This window comes from Nycticebus coucang, chromosome 9, assembly GCF_027406575.1.
Source record: "Nycticebus coucang isolate mNycCou1 chromosome 9, mNycCou1.pri, whole genome shotgun sequence".
Taxonomy (NCBI): Eukaryota; Metazoa; Chordata; class Mammalia; order Primates; family Lorisidae; genus Nycticebus; species Nycticebus coucang.
The window spans coordinates 128,856,082-128,875,687 of record NC_069788.1 but is presented as its reverse complement, the minus strand read 5'-3'; positions in this window follow the sequence as shown (position 1 = coordinate 128,875,687).

Genomic DNA, 19,606 nt, shown 5'->3' with positions numbered 1-19,606 from the left:
ATTCAGTGGTAGAACTAGAGCTTGCATTGCAGTCTGTCTGGTCCCCGTGCCCGGTGCTCCCTTCTTTACCTTCCATGCCCCCCACAACAGTCCCTGGGTAGGGAAACGGAAGATGAGGAGTTGCCATATTATCATCAGCAACAGAGACCACCATCTTTGTTTCCTACTTTCCATAAGGACGACTTCCTAGATGCAGAGGTGAATAGAAGAGAGAAATACCAGTACCTGTCTGCGGAGGTCTTACAGCCAACTTTAGGACCTGGGGCTTTATAAAAATCAGCCACAACCAGGACTCTAGTTCGCTTGTGAAGGAGAAAAACTGTGACATTTTCAGAAGAGATTATGGAAGAAAGGAGATAAGTTTGGGACAAAATGATATACGGATACAGATCAGTGTTCTATCCGGTTCATGGTTCAGTAGAAATACCTCGAATAAGATGCAAAAAGAATGATCCACAAATTAAGCTAAGACTTAAAGCTTTCTTCATGCTTACTGTTAATGTGCTATGATAGTGCCTTTGTGGGGAAATAGGGAAAGAAAAGTTGAGAAATATGGGGTTTATTACATGCTGTGTACAGGCCAGAATATCCTCTTTCACATCTCATTCTGTTTCCAGTTTGAGGGTTTCATTTGGGTTGCAATATTGACAGCAGTGAGTAATATCAATACAGTATGTACATTAGCTCATTAAATCCTCAGAGCAACTCTGTGAAGGGGCTGCTGTTATGATCACTCCCTGCATGTTACAGATGAGAAAACCGAGGCACATGGCTGTTAAGTGATTTGCCTAAGGTAAGACAGCTAGTAAGTGCTAAACGTTGAGATTTGAACCTGGCACACTACTGCCAAAAGTCCTCTCAACCACTGTACTGCACGGCTCTCTCAAGACAATGAAAACCCTGGAAAAGAGATGGGGAAATAAAAACAACTATCAAAGGGATGGTAAGATAGAGATGAAATTCAAAAGCAAAGATTTTTTAAAATTTGGAGAACAGCTATGTAAGATGCATGTTTTTTTTAAATACATGAAGAGGTTCTGAGCAGCTGTTTTCTGGAATAATCCCAGTCTTGAATGACCCCAATCATTCGTCTTCTCTATTCCTACTCCAGGGCAGTTGGAGGAAATTTACAGAATCAGATTGATCAGTATCCTCTGCACCTAAAATCCACAGCCTCGCCGGCCCTACAACCCTGCATGGCAGTCTGAACCTTTTCACTCATCAACCCGCTCTGCTCACTCTTTATGACCCTTCAAACTATATCCCTTCAAGCTTTTGTGCAACCCTATACTCTGGAAGATGATAACTTTTGCTCCTAGAAAATAGAGCCTTCAGATACATATCCCTTCATATTCTATCCACCAAACCTAACAGACGAAAGTGGATGTGTACCACTTCTCGGCTCCGCTTTTCAGTTCCAATAAACTGGTCTCCTGTACAGTCTCAGGAATCTCACACCATCAACTGTCTGCTTTCCCTGGCATCCTTAGTCTTCCCATGGAACCGAATCTCTTCCATGAGCACCTAAGCATGCTATTAGAAAAAAAAAAAAAAAATCTCTCCCTTCCTCCCCTCTTTGGCTCCCTCCCTTCAGCCACACTCATTAAAAGAGTTGCCTATACTTTTACAACTGATGTAAAATCCTAGCCCATAGTTTTAGTGGTGTAGGAAAGAAAGTCATTATCTTTCTGCAACTCAATTTTCCCCCCAATCTCCTATTCTGTCAGATGGCAACGCTTCTGACAGATGGGTTTATTTAATGCCATGACATCGGTGACCATAAGCTCTGGGGCATTACCCATCCACACAGCAGCTACCAAGACGTCTGTCTGTCTCTGGACTTACATCCACCACTGGCCTAGTAATTAACCCCACATCAGTCCAAGAGGACAGGCTCTAATGGCCATTTTGGATCATTACTCTATGACAGCACCACAGAGGGCTGAAGTCACACCCATAAGGCTGTCTCAGGCTGCTTTTTAATAATTACTAAAAAGTATTTGTGATTTTTGATACCTTTTGATATTGTCAGGCCAGTAAGTCTAAGTGATACATAAAACAACATTAGGAGTTCCTCTTCTGGAATGGCAGTGAGGACCTCTGTGGACCTGATCTCCAGTGAAACAAGTATAATTAGTGAAAATTATTTTTAAAAACAACCACTCCCTTTTTCTCTGCTCCCAGCGCAGCATGACAGAGACCCCATTCCAGATGGGTACAGTCAAAAGCACAGAGCTCCTTCCCCCCAGCTCCCAGAACTATGGTATTTTCCTCACATGGGCAGATCATATGAACTAACTCTGCAGGTGTTTCTTGCAGCGGCTAAATTCCAGGTGAGTGCAGCCAAGAAGTGTATGTGTGTGTCGGGGGTCCTCTGTGGAGCTTTACTTCAGGTGAGGCAGACTGAGAACGCTGGGGCCTGAGTTGTTTTCAGTCCAGCTCACTAGTAGGACAGGTTCCACACTGGGAGAGGCAAACAGAGAAGACCAGAGGCCGTCCACCCTCGCCCAGCACCCTACTCCTAAAGCAGTCGCTCCAAAGGAAGCAGACCACCGTTCCTGCTCCCAGTTTCAGAGCCATGGCTCAGAGAGTTTGCCCACTGGAAGGCAGGTCTTTAAACAGAGAGCTCTGAAGCTTTCCCCAAAAGAACTAAGTGTTATTTGAAACAAAGTTTAAGGAAGTTCAAATCTAGGGCATTCTCAGAAACCATGGCGTTTTAGTGGTAAGCAGTGAGGGCCCTTCATGAGAAATACAAGCTAAACCTTAGGGCAGCTAGTTTACCTAGCTAGTTTACCTAGAATCAGGAAAAGAGGCAGCTGAGAAGAGCCCTCCTGAGGTCAGAATAAACAAATGCTAACCTCAAAAACTACCCTTGCAATTGGATTAGATTGTGGAGAGTAGGGATCATGGTGAAATTATTTAAAAAGAATTTTCATCAATTATACTTGTTTCACTGGGAATCATCCTTTTCCTCCAGAAAGTTTGTTGAAAGATCAACTTACAGTGAAGGTAGGTTAATGAGATAAATGTTTATTTTTAAATATCATGCATATGAGCGGAATTATAAGAATGATTACCTAATGTCTCAATGATGGTCAGATACCTTTATAGATGCCACTTTGAAAGCAGGCAGAAGTGGTTGCTAGGAAGGATGAATAGATGGGGGGGAAAGATTGACTTGTGAATTAACCTGAAGTCTGCTAGCATTCAGGGGGAAGAAAGAATCAAAGGTGCCTCCATGTGATCCTTCCATCAGATCAGTCTGATTTTATGGAGATAGAAGGAAATCCCCTTCCAATGCATTCTGACCGCAAATGGCCTTTAATTCAAAATATTCTTTATGACAAGTAGTCATATTTTAGAGGGAAATTTCCTTAGCTCCTTCAGGGGCAATTTATGTCCCAGAGCATTGTCAAAAACAATAGAGAAATAGGCCAACAATTAGTGTCATCTAACCACTAGATGTAATCAAGGAAAGAAACAAATGTGACCCACTAAAACAACTGTCATCTGAGGGGGTCTATGGGCATATCCAAGGTGGTGCCCCCTGCGGAAAAACAAAGACTACCCCAACATAGTCCAACCAGTCCCAGCCTCTGCCAGCAGCCATGTGAGTGAGCCATTGCCGAAGCAGCTCCCGCGTCAGCACTGTCCAGCAAGCTTCCGACTCCGAGAAGCTGTGAGATAATGACTGCTTGCTTTAAACTGCTAAAGTTGAGACTAATTTGTTACACAGCAGCAAACGGTAATACACATAGTAAGAGTAAGAATGAGTTTATGAAACATTCATTTCAGTTATATGTGAGTGTGTTGCTAGGTCTCAGAATAAAATGAATTGCTTCTTCTGGGTTGCAGTTTAAAAAAAAAAAAAGAATGAAAGAAATGGAAAATTCTGGGCTAAAGAAAACCATACAATAATTTTCTCCACTGAGGTATGCTGCCTTCCTGAGCCCTACAGGGGAATCAAGACACAGGCCCTCTCTGTTTACAGAAGCCACACAGGTGTCAGTTGATCAGGTAGCCTTTTCTGTCCCGTCATTCTACGGCCAGGCCAATCTCCAAGGGTGAGCAAGGGTACAAGCGCACTTCTGAGGGATCTATCCACATCTAAAATTTGACTTTCTAAGCCTTTTTTTTTTTTTGAGACAAACTCTCACTCAGTCACCCTAGTAGAGTGTCCTGGTGTCACAACTCACAGCAACCTCAAGCTCTCAAACTCTTGGGCTCAATTGATCCCTTTGCCTTGACCTCCCAAGTAGCCGGGACTACACGTGCCTGCCATGGTGCCTCCCTCCCCCTCCCTCCCTTCCTTCTCCCCCTTCCCTCTATTCTTAGGTTGTAACTGGGTTATAGCTTTCATGTGAAAGCCAAAAATTAGTTTCATAGTAGGGATACTTTTTCTTCCATTCTTGAGATACTTTACTAAGAAGAATATGTTCTAGCTCCATCCATGTAAACATGAAAAAGGTAAAGTCTCCATCTTTCTTTAAGGCTGCATAATATTCCATGGTGTACATATACCACAATGTATTAATCCATTCGTGGATCGATGGGCACTTGGGCTTTCTCACACAATTTTTAAAATTAGTTTAAAGTAGGTAATGATGCACATAGTACAAAATCAAAAAAGTACAAAAGGGTGCACAGTAAATAAGTGGTCCTCTTTCCCCCCCACCCCCACCCTGCCCTCAACCTCTAAAAGTACCAATCATCAAGTCCTCTTTTTTCTAATCAGGTCCTCCCCAGTCCAATGCTCATTACCAAGATCAGACTCTAATCCTAAATTTCAATGGACTAGATGGCCTAGGTCTGGGTTGTCCATAAGAGACCCCTTCTAATATCCATCACCAAGGTTTTGGAACCCCCAGGTGGTCATCCACAGGTTCTCAGGGACAAGTCTCTGCCTGTGGTCTCTGTGTGACTCTGCCAGGCACCACTGATCATCAGGGAACTCTGCCAAGAGTAATGAGGCAGGAAGCAGAGATGGTGCTCACCCAACATCTTACAATGTGGCATCTTGTCCACATTTTTAATAGACTTTATTGTTTAAAGTAGTTTTAGATTCTTAGAAAAATTGAGTGTAAAGTGTCTTTATACTCCCACAAGTGGTGACTCATACACAGCCTCCCCCACCAACAACATCCCCAGCTAGACTGGCGCACTTGTTACAATCGGTGACCTTACATGGACACATCCCCCACTAGAGTGGCACACTTGTTACAATCGGTGACCTTACATGGACACATCCCCCACTAGAGTGGCGCACTTGTTACACTCGGTGACCTTATGTGGACGCATCCCCAGCTAGAGTGGCGCACTTGTTACAATTGGTGACCTTACATGGACACATCCCCCACTAGAGTGGTGCACTTGTTACACTCGGTGACCTTATGTGGACACATCCCCCGCTAGAGTAGCGCACTTGTTACAATCAGTGACCTTATGTGGACACATCCCCCCCCCGCTAGAGTGGCGCACTTGTTACAATCGGTGACCTCATGTGGACACATCCCCCGCTAGAGTGGTGCACTTGTTACAATCGGTGACATTACGTGGGCACATCCCCTGCTAGAGCAGCGCACTTGTTACAATCCATAACCTTACCTGGACACATTATTACCACTCGAAGTCCACAGTTTACATTAGGGTTCACCCCTGTTTTTGTAGGTTCTATGGGTTTGGACAATGTCTAAATGTGCATTTATAATTGTAGCACCATATAGCAGAGTTCCATTGCCCTAAAAACCCTATATCCTGTGTTCCTTCCATTCCTTTATCCCTCCCCGCCCTCCTTCCATGCCTGATCCCTTAAAACCACTGATATTTTAACCATTTAATTTTTTTTTTTTTTTTTACTATATCCATGGTTTTGCCTTTTCCTGAATGTCACATAGTTGAAATCACACACTATGTAGCCTTTTCAGACTGGCATCTTTCACTTAGTTTAAGCATCTTAGGTTCCTCCATCTCTTTTCCTGGCTTAATAGCTTCTCTCCTTTTAGCACTGAGTAGTAACAGTCCACTGTCTGCATGTATCACAGCTTATTTATTCACTTACTGGGCGGCATCTTGGCTATTTTCAATATTTGGCAATTATGAATAAAATGTCTGTCTCTGTGCACTTTTTTGGGGGGGGTAAATACCAAGGAGCATGATTTTTGGATTGTGTGGTAAGAATCTGTTTAGCTGTGTAAGAAACTGGCAAACTGTCTTCCAACATGGCTATACCCTTTTGCATTCCCACCAGCAATGAATGAGGGTTTCTATTGCTCCACATCCTTGCCAGCATTTGGTGCTGTCTGTGTTTGGGATTTTGGCCATTCCAATAGGTGTGTCATTGTATCTCATTGTTGTTTCAGTTTGCAGCTCCCTCCTAACTTAGGATACTGGGCACCCTTTCACATGCTTCATTTCTGCCATCTGTGTGATAGGTCCACTCGGCCCTTTTGCCCCTTTTTAAATGGGTGGTTGTTTTCCTATTGAGTTTTAAGAATTCTTTGTGTATTTTAGATAAGAGCTCTTTGTAAATATTTTCTCCCAGTCTATGGCTTGTGTTCTCCATTTTTTGACCTCTTGAACATTTTTAAAAAGAATGACAGTTAGGAATACTGTGATGGAAAGACACAGACTACCTCTATTAATAGGAGTGTCACTCCTCCTGAAAGAGCGTTTTAGAAATTTGGGGGACAATTTTTGGTGTCATAATACCACTGGCATTTAGTGAGTAATGTTCAGGAATGCTAGATGTCCTCCAAAGGATGTTGTGTTGGGTGCCTGTAGTCCCAGCTACTCAGGAGACTGAAGCAGGAGAATTGCCTGAACCCAAGAGTTTGAGTTGATGTGAGCTTTGACATCACAGCACTCTACCCGGGGTGACAGAATGGGAGAGAGAGAGAGAGAGGAAGGAAGGAAAAAGAAAGAGAGAAAGGGAGGAGAAAGAAAAGAAGGAAGGAGAGAGAAAGAAAGAAAAAGAAAGAATCTCAATTATTGCAATAGCTACAAATGCAGACTGATACAAGAGTATTTTCTTCACAATCCAGCTCAAATGGAATGCAGAATTATTTCACTTTCCATACAGCTTTCAAACGTCCCACCAAACTTTGAAGTTTCTGACAGGTCTATGAATCTTTATATAATTCCATAACTTTACTCCATTACACATAAAAATATTTTTAAACAGAGTTTAATATATATTGAAAAGTTTCTAAAAATGCAATTACTTTATAAATTGAAATTTTATTGCCTTTGTTTTGTTCAGATTTTCAGTAAGCAATATTCATCCATTTGGAAAGTTCTATGACCATTTGTTAAATTTCTTAAGCTAGTGGATTGTGAAGAAAACACTGTTGTAGCAGCCTGCATTTGTAGCTATTTCAATATTTTTTGAGACAGAGTCTCACTCTTTCACCCTGGGTAGAGGGCCAAGGCGTCATTGCTCACAGCAACCTCAAACTCCTGGGTTTGGGTGATTCTCCTGCCTCAGCCCCCTGAGTAGCTGGGACTATGGGTGCCCACCACAACATCCAGCTAATTTTTCTATTTTTAGTAGAGACAGGGTCTCTCTCTTAAGCTGGTCTCTAACTCCTGAGCTCAAGCGATCCACCTCCCCCTTGGTACCCCAGAGTGCAGGATTACAGGTGTGAGACACCTTGCCGAGCTTGATTCTAAATTCAGATGTTATCTAAGCGTCTTCACTTCATTCACTCTATAATCAAAAGAACCTACTAACCTCACAACATAGACAAATACTAAAGACAGTTTGCAAAGGGAAAAATCTAAATACAAAAGCGTGCATACTGTATGATTCTGTAAGAAGTTTTAGAACGGACAGAAAATTAATATATGGTAGAAACAAATAGGATTTATAGTTCTTTTTTTTTATTAAATCATAGCCGTGTACATTGATATAATCATGGGGCATCATTCACTAGCTTCACAGACCATTTACCAAGTTTCACATATACCCTTGTAAGATGCACTGCTGGTGTAATCCCACCCATCCCCTTCCCTCTACCCTCCTCCCCCCTCCCTCCCCTCCCTTTCCCCTTCCCCCTATTCTTAGGTTGTAACTGGGTTATAGCTTTGATGTGAAAACCCTAAATTAGTTTCATAGTAGGGCTGAGTACATTGGGTACTTTTCCTTCCATTCTTGAGATACTTTACTAAGAAGAATATGTTCCAGCTGCATCCATGTAAACAATGAAAGACGTAAAGTCTCCATCTTTCTTTAAGGCTGCATAGTATTCCATGGTGTACATACACCACAATTTATTAATCCATTTGTGGATCGATGGGCACTTGGGCTTCTTCCATGACTTAGCAATTATGAATTGGGCTGCAATAAACATTCTGGTACAAATATCTTTGTTATGATGTGATTTTTGGTCTTCTGGGTATATGCCCAGTAGAGGGATTACAGGATTGAATGGCAGATCTATTTTTAGATCTCTAAGTGTTCTCCATATCGTTTCCCAAAAGGAATGTATTAATTTGCATTCCCACCAGCAGTGCAAAAGTGTTGCCTTTTCTCCACATCTGCACCAACATCTCTGGTCTTGGGATTTTGTGGTATAGGCTAGTCTCACTGGAGTTAGATGGTATCTCAAAGTAGTTTTGATTTGCATTTCTCTGATGATTAAATATGATGAGCATTTTTTTCATGTGTCTAAAGGCCACATGCCTGTCTTCTTCAGAGAAGTTTCTCTTCAAATCCCTTGCCCAGCCTGCGATGGGATCCCTTGTTCTATTCTTGCTAATGCGTTTGAGTTCTCTGTGGATTCTGGTTATTAAACCTTTGTCGGAGACATAATCTGCAAATATCTTCTCCCATTCTGAGGGCTGTTTTCTTGCTTTACTTACTGTGTTCTTGGCTGTGCAGAAGCCTTTTCGTTTGATCAAGTCCCAGTAGTGTATTTTTGAAGCTGCTTCAATTGCCCAGGGGGTCCTCCTCATAAAATACTCGCCCAGACTGATTTCTTCAAGGGTTTTCCCTGCACTCTCCTCTAGCATTTTTATAGTTTCATGTCTTAAGTTTAAATCTTTGATCTAGTGAGAGTCTATCTTAGTTAATGGTGAAAGGTGTAGGTCCAGTTTCAGTCTTCTACAGGTTGCCAGCCAGTTCACCCAGCACCATTTGTTAAATAGGGAATCCTTTCCCCACTGAATGTTTTTAACTGGCTTGTCAAAGATTAAATAATGGTAAGTAGCTGGATTCATCTCTTGGTTCTCTATTCTGTTCCAGACATCTACTACTCTGTTTTTGTGCCAATACCATGCTGTTTTGATCACTATCGATTTGTAGTATATTCTGAGGTCTGGTAGCGTAATTCCTCCTGCTTTGTTTTTATTTCTGAGTAATGTCTTGGCTATTTGAGGTTTTTTCTGATTCCATATAAAATGAAGTATTGTTTTTTCAAGATCTTTAAAGTATGACAGTGGAGCTTTAATAGGGATTGCATTGAAATTATATATTGCTTTGGGTAGTATGCACATTTTAACAATGTTGATTCTTCCCAGCCATGAGCATGGTATGTTTTTCCATTTGTTAATATTTTCAGCTATTTCTTTTCTTAGACTTCCATAGTTCTCTTTATAGAGATCTTTCACATCCTTTGTTAGATAAATTCCCAAATATTTCATCTTCTTTGGCACTACTGTGAATGGGATAGAGTCCTTAACTGTTTCTAACTTGACTATTGTTGGTATATATAAAGGCTACTGATTTATGAATGTTGATTTTGTAACCTGAGACGCTGCTGTATTCCTTGATCACTTTTAAGAGTTTTGTAGCACCCCTAGTGTTTTTCCAGATATACAATCATATCATCTGCGAAGAGCAAAAGTTTCATCTCTTCTGACCCTATATGGATACCCTTGATTGCCTTTCCTTCCCTAATTGTGATGGCTAAAACTTCCATTACAATGTTAAAGAGCAGTGGAGACAATGGGCAGCCTTGTCTGGTTCCTGATCTGAGTGGAAATGATTCCAATTTAACTCCATTCAATATGATATTGGCTGTGGGTTTGCTGCAGATGGTCTCTATCAGTTTAAGAAATGTCCCTTCTATACCGATTTTCTTAAGTGTTCTGATCATGAAGGGATGCTGGATATTATCAAAAGCTTTTTCTGCATCAATTGAGAGAATCATACAGTCTTTGTTTTTTAATTTGTTTATGTGCTGGATTACATTTATAGATTTATGTATATTGAACCAGCCTTGAGACCCTGAGATACAACCAACTTGGTCATGATGTATAATTTGTTTGATGTGTTGCTGGATTCTGTTTGTTAGGATCTTGTTGAATATTTTTGCATCTATATTCATTAGTGATATTAGTCTATAATTTTCTTTTCTTGTTGGGTCTTTTCCTGGTTTAGGGATCAGGGTGATGTTTGCTTCATAGAATGTGTTAGGTAGTCTTCCTTCTTTTTCTACCTTTTGGAACAGGTTGAGTAATATAGGTACTAATTCCTCTTTAAAAGTTTGGTAGAATTCTGACGTGATACCATCTGGTCCCAGGCTTTTCTTTTTAGGGAGGTTTTGTATGGTTGATGCTATTTCCAAAATTGATATGTGCCTGTTCAACATTTCCACTTGATTCTGGCTAAGTCTTGGAAGGTGACGTGCTTCCAAGTATCTGTCAACTTCCTTCCGATTTTCATATTTCTGAGAATAAAGTTTCTTGTAATATTCATTAAGGATTTTTTTGATTTCTGAGGAGTCAGTTGTTATTTCATCTTTGTTGTTTCTGATTGATGCGATTAGAGATTTTACTCTTTTTTTCCTGATTAGGTTGGCCAAAGGTTTATCTATTTTATTGACCTTTTCGAAAAACCAGCTTTTTATTTATTGATCTGTTGTATTATTCTTTTGTTTTCAATTTCATTTAATTCTGCTCTAATTTTGGTTATTCTTTTCTTCTACTGGGCTTTGGGTTGGAATGTTCTTCCTTTTCCAGTTGCTTGAGATGTCCCATTAAGTTGTTAACTTCCTCTCTTTCTGTTCTCTTGAGGAAGGCTTGCAGTGCTATAAATTTCCCTCTTAGAACTGCCTTTGCGGTGTCCCAGAGGTTCTGATAGTTCGTGTCTTCATTGTTGTTTTGTTCCAAAAAATTGGAGATTTCTTTCTTAATCTCATCTCTGACCCAGCTATCATTCAGCATAAGGTTATTTGACTTCCATGTTTTTGTATGAGTATGCAGATTCTTTTTGTTACTCAGCTCAAGTTTTATTCCATGGTGGTCCGAGAAGATGCATGGAATAATTTCTATTCCTTTAAATTTACTGAGGTTAGACTTGTGACCTAAGATGTGATTGATTTTGGAGTAAGTTCCATGGGCTGATGAGAAGTACATGTATTCAGTTTGTTGGGATGAAATGTTCTGTAGATATCTGCTAAATCCAAATGTTGGATGGTTAGGTTTAAATCTAAGATTTCTTTGCTCAGCTTCTTGTTGGAGGATCGATTCAACACTGCCAAAGGAGTGTTGAAATCTCCAACTATTATGGAGCTGGAGGAAATCAAGTTGCTCATGTCTGTTAGAGTTTCTCTTATACATTGAGGTGCATTCTGGTTGGGTGCATAGATATTAATAATTGAGATCTCATCATATTGAGTATTACCCTTAACAAATATGAAGTGACCATTCTTGTCCTTCCTTACTTTTGTTGGTTTAAAGCCTATTGTATCTGCAAATAAAATTGCAACACCTGCTTTTTTCTGATTACCATTTGCCTGAAATATGGATGACCATCCTTTCACCTTGAGTCTGTATTTGTCTTTTAAATTAAGATGTGACTCTTGTATGCAACAAATATCTGGCCTGAGTTTTTGTATCCAGTCAGCTAACCTATGCCTCTTTATGGGACAGTTTAAGCCATTCACATTAATGGAGAATATTGATAAGTCTAGTGAAGTTTTGGGTATCGAGTTTTTCAAAAGTCCAGTGGGCATTTTTAATCCTTTCGCCAGTGTGGAAATTGGAGTTTGATCAAAAGTTTCTGAGTGAGTTTACTTTTGTGGTATAGGATTGGGTTGGTCATTATGGAGGGTAGGTCTGAGAATATCCTGAAGAGCTGGTTTGGTTATGGCAAATTTCTTCAACATATGAATGTCATTAAAGTATTTAATTTCTCCATCATAAATGAAACTCAGTTTAGCTGGATACAAGATCCTGGGTTGAAAGTTGTTTTGCTTTAGGAGATTAAAAGTTGGTGACCACCCTCTTCTGTCTTGAAAAGTTTCAGCAGAGAGATCTGCAGTCATTCTAATATGCTTCCCTTTGAAGGTAATGGTTTTCTTTCTCCTGGCAGCTTTGAGGATTTTCTCCTTCATATTAACTTTAGTGAAGTTAATTATATATGCCTGGGGGATGTCTTATTGGGTTGAGTCGTGCTGGGGTTCTGAAGCTGTCAGCTATCTGAATTTCAGAATCTCTAGGCATGTCTGGAAAATTCTCTTTCATAATTTCATGAAGAAGGGCCTCTGTGCCCAGTGAGGCCACTTCATCTATTTCTGGAACTCCAATGATTCGGATATTCACCTTCTTCGAATTATCCCAGAGCCCTCGGAGAGAATGATCCATTTTTGCTTTCCATTTCTCTTCCTCTTTGAGAGTTTGGGAGCGTTCAAAGGCTTTATCGTCAATGTCAGAAATCCTTTCTTCTGCTTGCTACATTCTTCTGCTTGCTGACGGATTCTACTGTATTTTCCATACCTTTGAGGGCTGCAAATTCTTGCTTCAGTGTGTCTAAGTCTTTGGTGGTTTTGTCTTTAAATTTGTTAAATTCTTGAGACAACTTTTGAATTTCTCCTTGAATTCCTAATTCCACTTTGTTAATCTTGTCTGCAATCCAAATTCTGAATTCGATTTCTGACATCTCAGCCAGTTGTTTATGAATGGGATCTTCAATTGCATCTGTCATAGCTTTCCTTGGGGGGGTTGATCTATTCTGGTTATTCATGTTACCAGAGTTTTTCCACTGATTTCGCCCCATGGTTGTTTTACTCCCTTTGATTTTTTTCCCCTGGGGCTTTGTCGAGGGCCTGTACAGTGTTGTGGCCTGAGAAACTGGGGCCCTGTCTGGTGTTGTGGGGCTAAGTGGCTCTGTCTTATTTTCAGCTGGTTTCTGTTCCACCCTAGTGAAACAGATACTCTGGATTGAAGTCTCCAGCTGTGGAGAAATATCCACAATTAAGTCGCCCGGCCCACCACAGGCAACAATTGGAGAAGGAAAATCAAACCTTCCTACTACCATGCACCCAGGGCACCACCTGATTTGTCCTCAGGTGATTGGTTCAGTTCAAAAGGTCCAAATCAATTGTCTCAGTCTGCACCTGTCTCGGCTGAGAGAGTTTAAGAGGTCTCTGGGTACTGGATCACAGCGGTCTGGTGACTACTCTGATGTACCTTGCTCCAGTGCTGTGTGGAGTCAGGAGGAGCCACCCAGCCAATAGATCAGTCTGGGAAGGTTGATGCCTCCTTCCCCACCCTGCACCACTGTCACACCCAGTCACTGATAGCCCTGCAGTTGGCTGACCCAGTTGCCTGTAGTGAACCGATACTCCAGGAGTTTGCACCTGCCTGAATCACAAGGAAGTCTGCCAGGCCACTGCGTTCTGCCTCTCTCTAGTGGGAGGAGGTGAGGCCTGACAACCTCGGACGCTTGATGAAGGTTGGGGCGTTTTCACTCAGTTCCAGTCTTGCCCCTGATTAATGTTACTGACAGAACAGAACAGAACAACTTTGTGGTTCCCCTGCAGAAGAGAAGCTGAATTGAGTTCCAAATCAGCTTGTCTTTGCTCTTGTATTGTCTATAGGCTGACAATCCCCTGAGGGCCAGGTGCATCTTAGGCTAAGTGAAGCGGACCTCTGGGTCAGCCCCGCCCTGGGAGTTTCCCCGGTTTGCAAGTTGGTGTTGCCTCAGGCAAATCCTTTACTCACAGTCTCTGGTTGCCCAGGGAGACAGGGGGTGTGGCTTCAGAATATCTGGTAGTGAGCCATATTGCTGCCAAAAGAGGGCTGCTATTTTATGCCTCAGGGAACCGCTGCTCTGGTGCGACTCCCTCCCAGCCAACCATCTTTTCTCCGCTCCTGCGCCCCAGAGTCTGCACCGACCGGCTGTAGCCCCGGCACTGTCCACACCCCTCGAGCAATCACCCAAGAGTCTGGACTTCTGGGGGACAGGACTCCAGACCTTGGAGTGAGAGCGGAGGGGAGTGCTGGGAGCCCAGGGTTGCGGGCAGAGAACACACACAGTTTCACACAGTTTTATGCCTGGCCGTATTATCACCAAAAGATGGCTGTCGCACTGTGCCTCAGGGAACTGCCACTCCCGTGTGGTCCCCTCTCCACTGACTGGGACTGGCCTCCAGACCTCAGTGTGAGTGAAGGGGAGCACTGGGGGCTCATAATTCCAGGTAGAGACTATATTCAGTTTATACAGTTTTATGCCTGGCAGGAGGATGCCGTGGCACCCTAGTAGGGGAAGTAGGTCCAGTTTTTAGAGGGTCTCTCCCGTGGAGTGTAGTGGGAGGACCTTTTAACTCTGCCCGGTTGTTTGTGGGGCACTCTGAGCCGTTCTCATGGGGGAGGGGACTCCCGTTCACTTGGTGATGGATTTTGTACCTTTTGTTTGTATCCTTGTGGTCATAGCTCGCCTCAGCGGGGTTGACGTGCATTCTTCAACCTTCTCTCTTAGTGCAGCTCAAATCCACCAGGTTACTTGCTGAATTTTTGTCCTTTAACTCTCCTTCTGGATGGGAGCCTCTGTGGAAAGCTGGCTTCACTCAGCCATCTTGTCTCCTCCCCCAGGATTTATAGTTCTTTGCTGACAGTTCCCATATGTACATGTATCATGTCCATCCTTTTTAAAGCCCTTAAACATATTTATAAATGTTGTTTTTAGAGTCTTTATCAGCTATTTCAAACATCTTGGTTAAATAAGATCTGATTTTATTTACTACCTACCCCCCCCTTGATTATGAGTCACATTTTATTTATTTTATGTCATCTTTGATTATACACTTGATGTTATAGATGATACATTGTAGAGAATCTGCATATTTTCTTTAAAGGATATTTTATTTAAGTTGTCAGCAGGTCCTCCGAGTCCTTTCAGGCTTAGTGATTGTCTTTGTTAGATGAATTCACTCACTTGGATATTGAGTTAATGAATTTTGGTTTTGTCCTTAATTCTCACATCTTCCCAGGTGGCTCTTGTTTCAGGATGTGGTTTTTACTTTTGAGGTATAATCTTTATGTTGTCTTAAATGAATGCACAAGTTGCCCCCTGTAATCTCTTCTCTCTGGCTGGACTCCAACACCTTCCAGTCCAGGTTGATTTTTGGTAGCCCTGCTCATCTCTTGGTCCTACAGTAGCACTCTCTCCCAGGTCTCACGGGGATGACAAGCTTTCTGTGCATTCACAGCCCACTCTGAACCAAAGAGTTATGGAAGCTGTATGCAGAGCAGACTTCTGTCTTTTACCATCATATCACTCCCTTCTCTCTGGAATGCTGGTCACAAATTCTAGTCACTTCATCTGCTTTGAACTCTGATCTTATCCTTCACAGCCTAGAAAGACCACTGTTCTCTACTTGGGCTCCACCTCCCAGTGTCAAGGTATGAAAAATTGTCCTAGGCAGACAGAAAGAATAATTTATATGATACATTTGAAGTCATACAATTAAGTTCATGAACTTGCCCTAGAAAAGGTGCTACATACCTCATTGCTGAATATCACTATAGTTATTTTCAAAGTACTCCCCTTGGGAAGCTATACACTGATGCCAAAACCTAGTCCGCACTTCAAGGCAATTTTAGAACTCTTCATCTGGAATGGCCATCAGAGCTGTCATAATAGAAGGTCTGACAATTAAGTTTGTGAACTTATCTTAGAAAAAGCGTTACATACTCCATTGCTGAATATCACTATGGTCACCAGATAGCCAAGGGGAGTACTTTGAAGGTGATATTCAGCAATGAGGAATTACTGAGATGAGTTTGCAAACTTAATTGTCCAACCTTATATGTCTATAAAGCACTCAGCTTGATGCCTGCATGTAGTAAATGGCCAATAGTGCTGATTTTTTGTTATGAAATCTGTATTTATTGCTATAAAATTTTATCTATAATGTTTTATTAAACAAAAATATGTTGGGTGGCTCCTGTGGCTCAAAGGAGTACAGCGCTGGCCCCATATGCTGCAGGTGGTGGGTCCCAGCTCCGGCCAAAACTGCAAAAAAAAAAAAAAAAAAAGAAGAAGAAGAAAGAATAGAAAAATGTTATTAAATGGCATGTTAGAGTAATCTTATTTTTTAAAAATAATTTGAATTGAAATAAATCTGGAAGAATATTTACCAAATAATATTATTAGTACCAAATAATATTTTTATAAGGGAATATAATTATATATGTTCTTCAATTGCTAATGATTTACTCTATTTCATTTTCATAAGTATACATTGCTTTTTAAAAGTAAATGATAAAAATAAACCACAAAAGAACATTCTGGGGGAATCTGTGTTTAAAAAGAGGGGGATAAGCCCCTGGACTCAGCCTATGGGCGGGGGGAATAACTTATCTATCTTCTCTATGCAATGAAACCCTGGCTTTTTTGAGCCTGCTGGCTGGAGGCACTGCTTTTTCTGCCTTGCTGCCTCTGAGGGAGGCCTGAGTTACAGGACCCAGAAACACTTCTGAATTGTATTATTAACTGGTGAAAAAAAAAAAAAAAATCCTGGAGAACATTCAGCTGATCTGTAAACCAGTCTAATCTTTTTATCTTCAACTATACTGTTATAGTATTCCTCTCTCGTGGGTTTAGATCACTTTTACACCCAATGCTCTGTTCTACCTTCTCCACATAGGAGAGAAGGACCAGAAGATGATCTTCCCACCTCCCTCTCCCTGGTTCTGACTGTTGTCCCTCAGTTGGGTCTCCCTGTGTCATTGGTTAAGAAACCACAAGCCACCAGATTCAAACATTTGTTTTATGTCCATCCACAAAGCTGAGCTGGCCCATCTGGATGGCTAGCAGCCATTCCCCAAAGTGCTGGGCTTTCTTGAATAAATCCCCCTTTGGGTGCAGAGAAATATGCTCTCTGGTCAAAAGTAGAGAAATCTTAATAACTCCACTAGAGTAAGGTAATTTGCATCTGCCTAATTTAGTGTGCCCAGGATCCCATTACATGTTTAAAAGTGAAAACAATTGCCAATCAACTTGCTTTCTCTCCAAAGAAGATAGCAATCAAGTTGACTGGGAAAAACAAAACAAACAAACAAAAAACCCCAACCTTATTTATCTTTAGCTACAAGTACTACAGACAAAGCAAAGAAGCAGCAGCACACATGTCCCCACCTCCTTGGATTCATTGAGTCCCTGCTGATTTCAGGATATCAGGGTCCAGAGGCAAGCATATATTTTCTTTCTTTTTTCTTTTTTTTGCAGTTTCTGGCCGGGGCTGGGTTTGAACCCACCACCTCTGGCATATGGGGCTGGCGCCCTACTCCTTTGAGCCACAGGCACCACCCCAAGCATATATTTTCTTAATAGCACTGCTATCTTACATGTACTTCCATTGTGAAGGGGTAAAAAATTAAAGCAGCATTTCACCTGCTATTTGAAAGCCTAAAATACTGCTAGTTACCCACAAGGAGGCTCTCTTAACAAGTACAACAATTTTCAAAGTGTGAATGCTTCAAGCATTTCCCAAAGCAACACACCATGATGCATTAAAGTGTTATAATCATTCAGTGCTTTAACGTTCTTAGTGAGAACAGTTTGGCTCTCGTTATCATATAAAGCAATGCATCATCTTAGTGCTGTGTGAAGCTAAGACAAACGTGTCATATATTAAATCAATCACTTACATTGAGTATACAGAATAAGACTCTTGGAGGGGCAGGGAAAGTAGAAGTTCGGTAATTATAAGGAAAAAATGTCCATATGCTTCAATTGTTACATTTAATCAAAGTTGTCACTGTTCAACTTCACCTTTCTAAGACAAATCAGAAGGAAGACTAACGTAGGCTAAAATTCTTTATAAGGCAAAACATAATTAGCTGTTTAGTAGCTTTAATTAATAACACATATATAGTCATGGCATTACTTTAATATAACTCTTTAAAATTAAAACAGTGAATATTTCTTATTGGATTATTTAATATCTGTTTGAAGTATTTAAGCGGAAAATATACGCTACCTGTACATGTAAATAATTTTTTACAATTGAATCTCTCTCGATGTACGATGTTAAAACAAAATTTTTCTTTTGCCTCCTTAATTCTCTGAAAAAATAACTTAGAATAAGTATGATTCTTAGTGCTATAAACATTCAATTAACTTTGCATTTAAATCATTTATTTCATAATGTATGTTGTCTGGGTAGAATATGTCAGGACAAATAAGAAATAAAGCAAATTTCTTATATTCGGACAACAGATTTGGGTTCACAATTTGGGAATTTCAGTTTTCTAAGAGTATTCTCTGGAGTGTGGGAATTTGGATGTAGCCGATATTTATTGATTGCTTCTATGAAGTCCTTTGCTTGTACTATTTCATTTCATTTATATTTATGGGCTAGGTATCACTGTTCCCATCCCAGTGATGAAGAAATTGAGACTCCAAGAAATATTTGTTCAAAATCACATAGTTAGTGAAACAGCAGAACTGAAGTTAGAAACCACAGCGGGGGAGAGAGGCAGGTGAGCCTGGAGGTTGGGAGTCTGAGGGTGATGGAGGCAGGAGGGGTTGGAACAAAGGCAGAGACTTGTCTGGGGGTTCACGATGCCTCCCTCATCCTTACCAGTCCCTCTGCTATTAGTGGATTCTCTATTTTTCCAATCAGTTTGACTTTAAACATTGACATTATATTTGAAATGGAACAGTCAAATTGACTTTCTGTGATTTTTTTTTTAAATGATTGCTGGGTAGCCCGGCAACCAGCTCCTGAGTACCTGGTTACTCCAAATAAAGGTCAGGACCACACCTGGTAGGTCCCACCAAAAGAACAGACGTGGTGGCCCCGTCTCCAGCAGCCCGAGGCAAGTGGCTGAGAGTTCGCTGAGAGTCGCTCTTTTTCCCGGTGCACTCGAAAGAACCCAGATCCCTTAGGGATGCTCAGGCTGCCTGAATAATCCCTCCTGCCCAGCACACGCCCACACTGTGGACAGTGGTGAGAAGCTGCAGGGAGCCTCTCCTGTTGTCCTCACCAGAAGGAGGGCAGACTGTGGTAGAGCTGCTTCAATTGCTCTTATAGACAGACCCACCTCATCAGAGGAAAAAGCTTCTCCCAGTTCTGTCTGCAGAAATGGTAGGTCATTCCTACAGTTTTATACACAGATTCTTTTAGAAACCGCGCCCAAGTTGGGGACAAGCATGGAGATGTTTGTCAGCTGTGCTTCCTCGTCAGGAGGCACCTCTGGACCAGGGCAAGGCCCGGGGAAATATCAGACAAAGTCACGTGAATTCAGGATCGCCCAAGTCAGTTCAAATAGGTGGAAGGTGAACAGGAAACGTGACTTTGTGTGAACTTTCTGCCTCCTTTTGCTACTGGACACCCCTCCTGGGTGTCTCCTCAACCCCTCCCTGTGACGAGCTTTG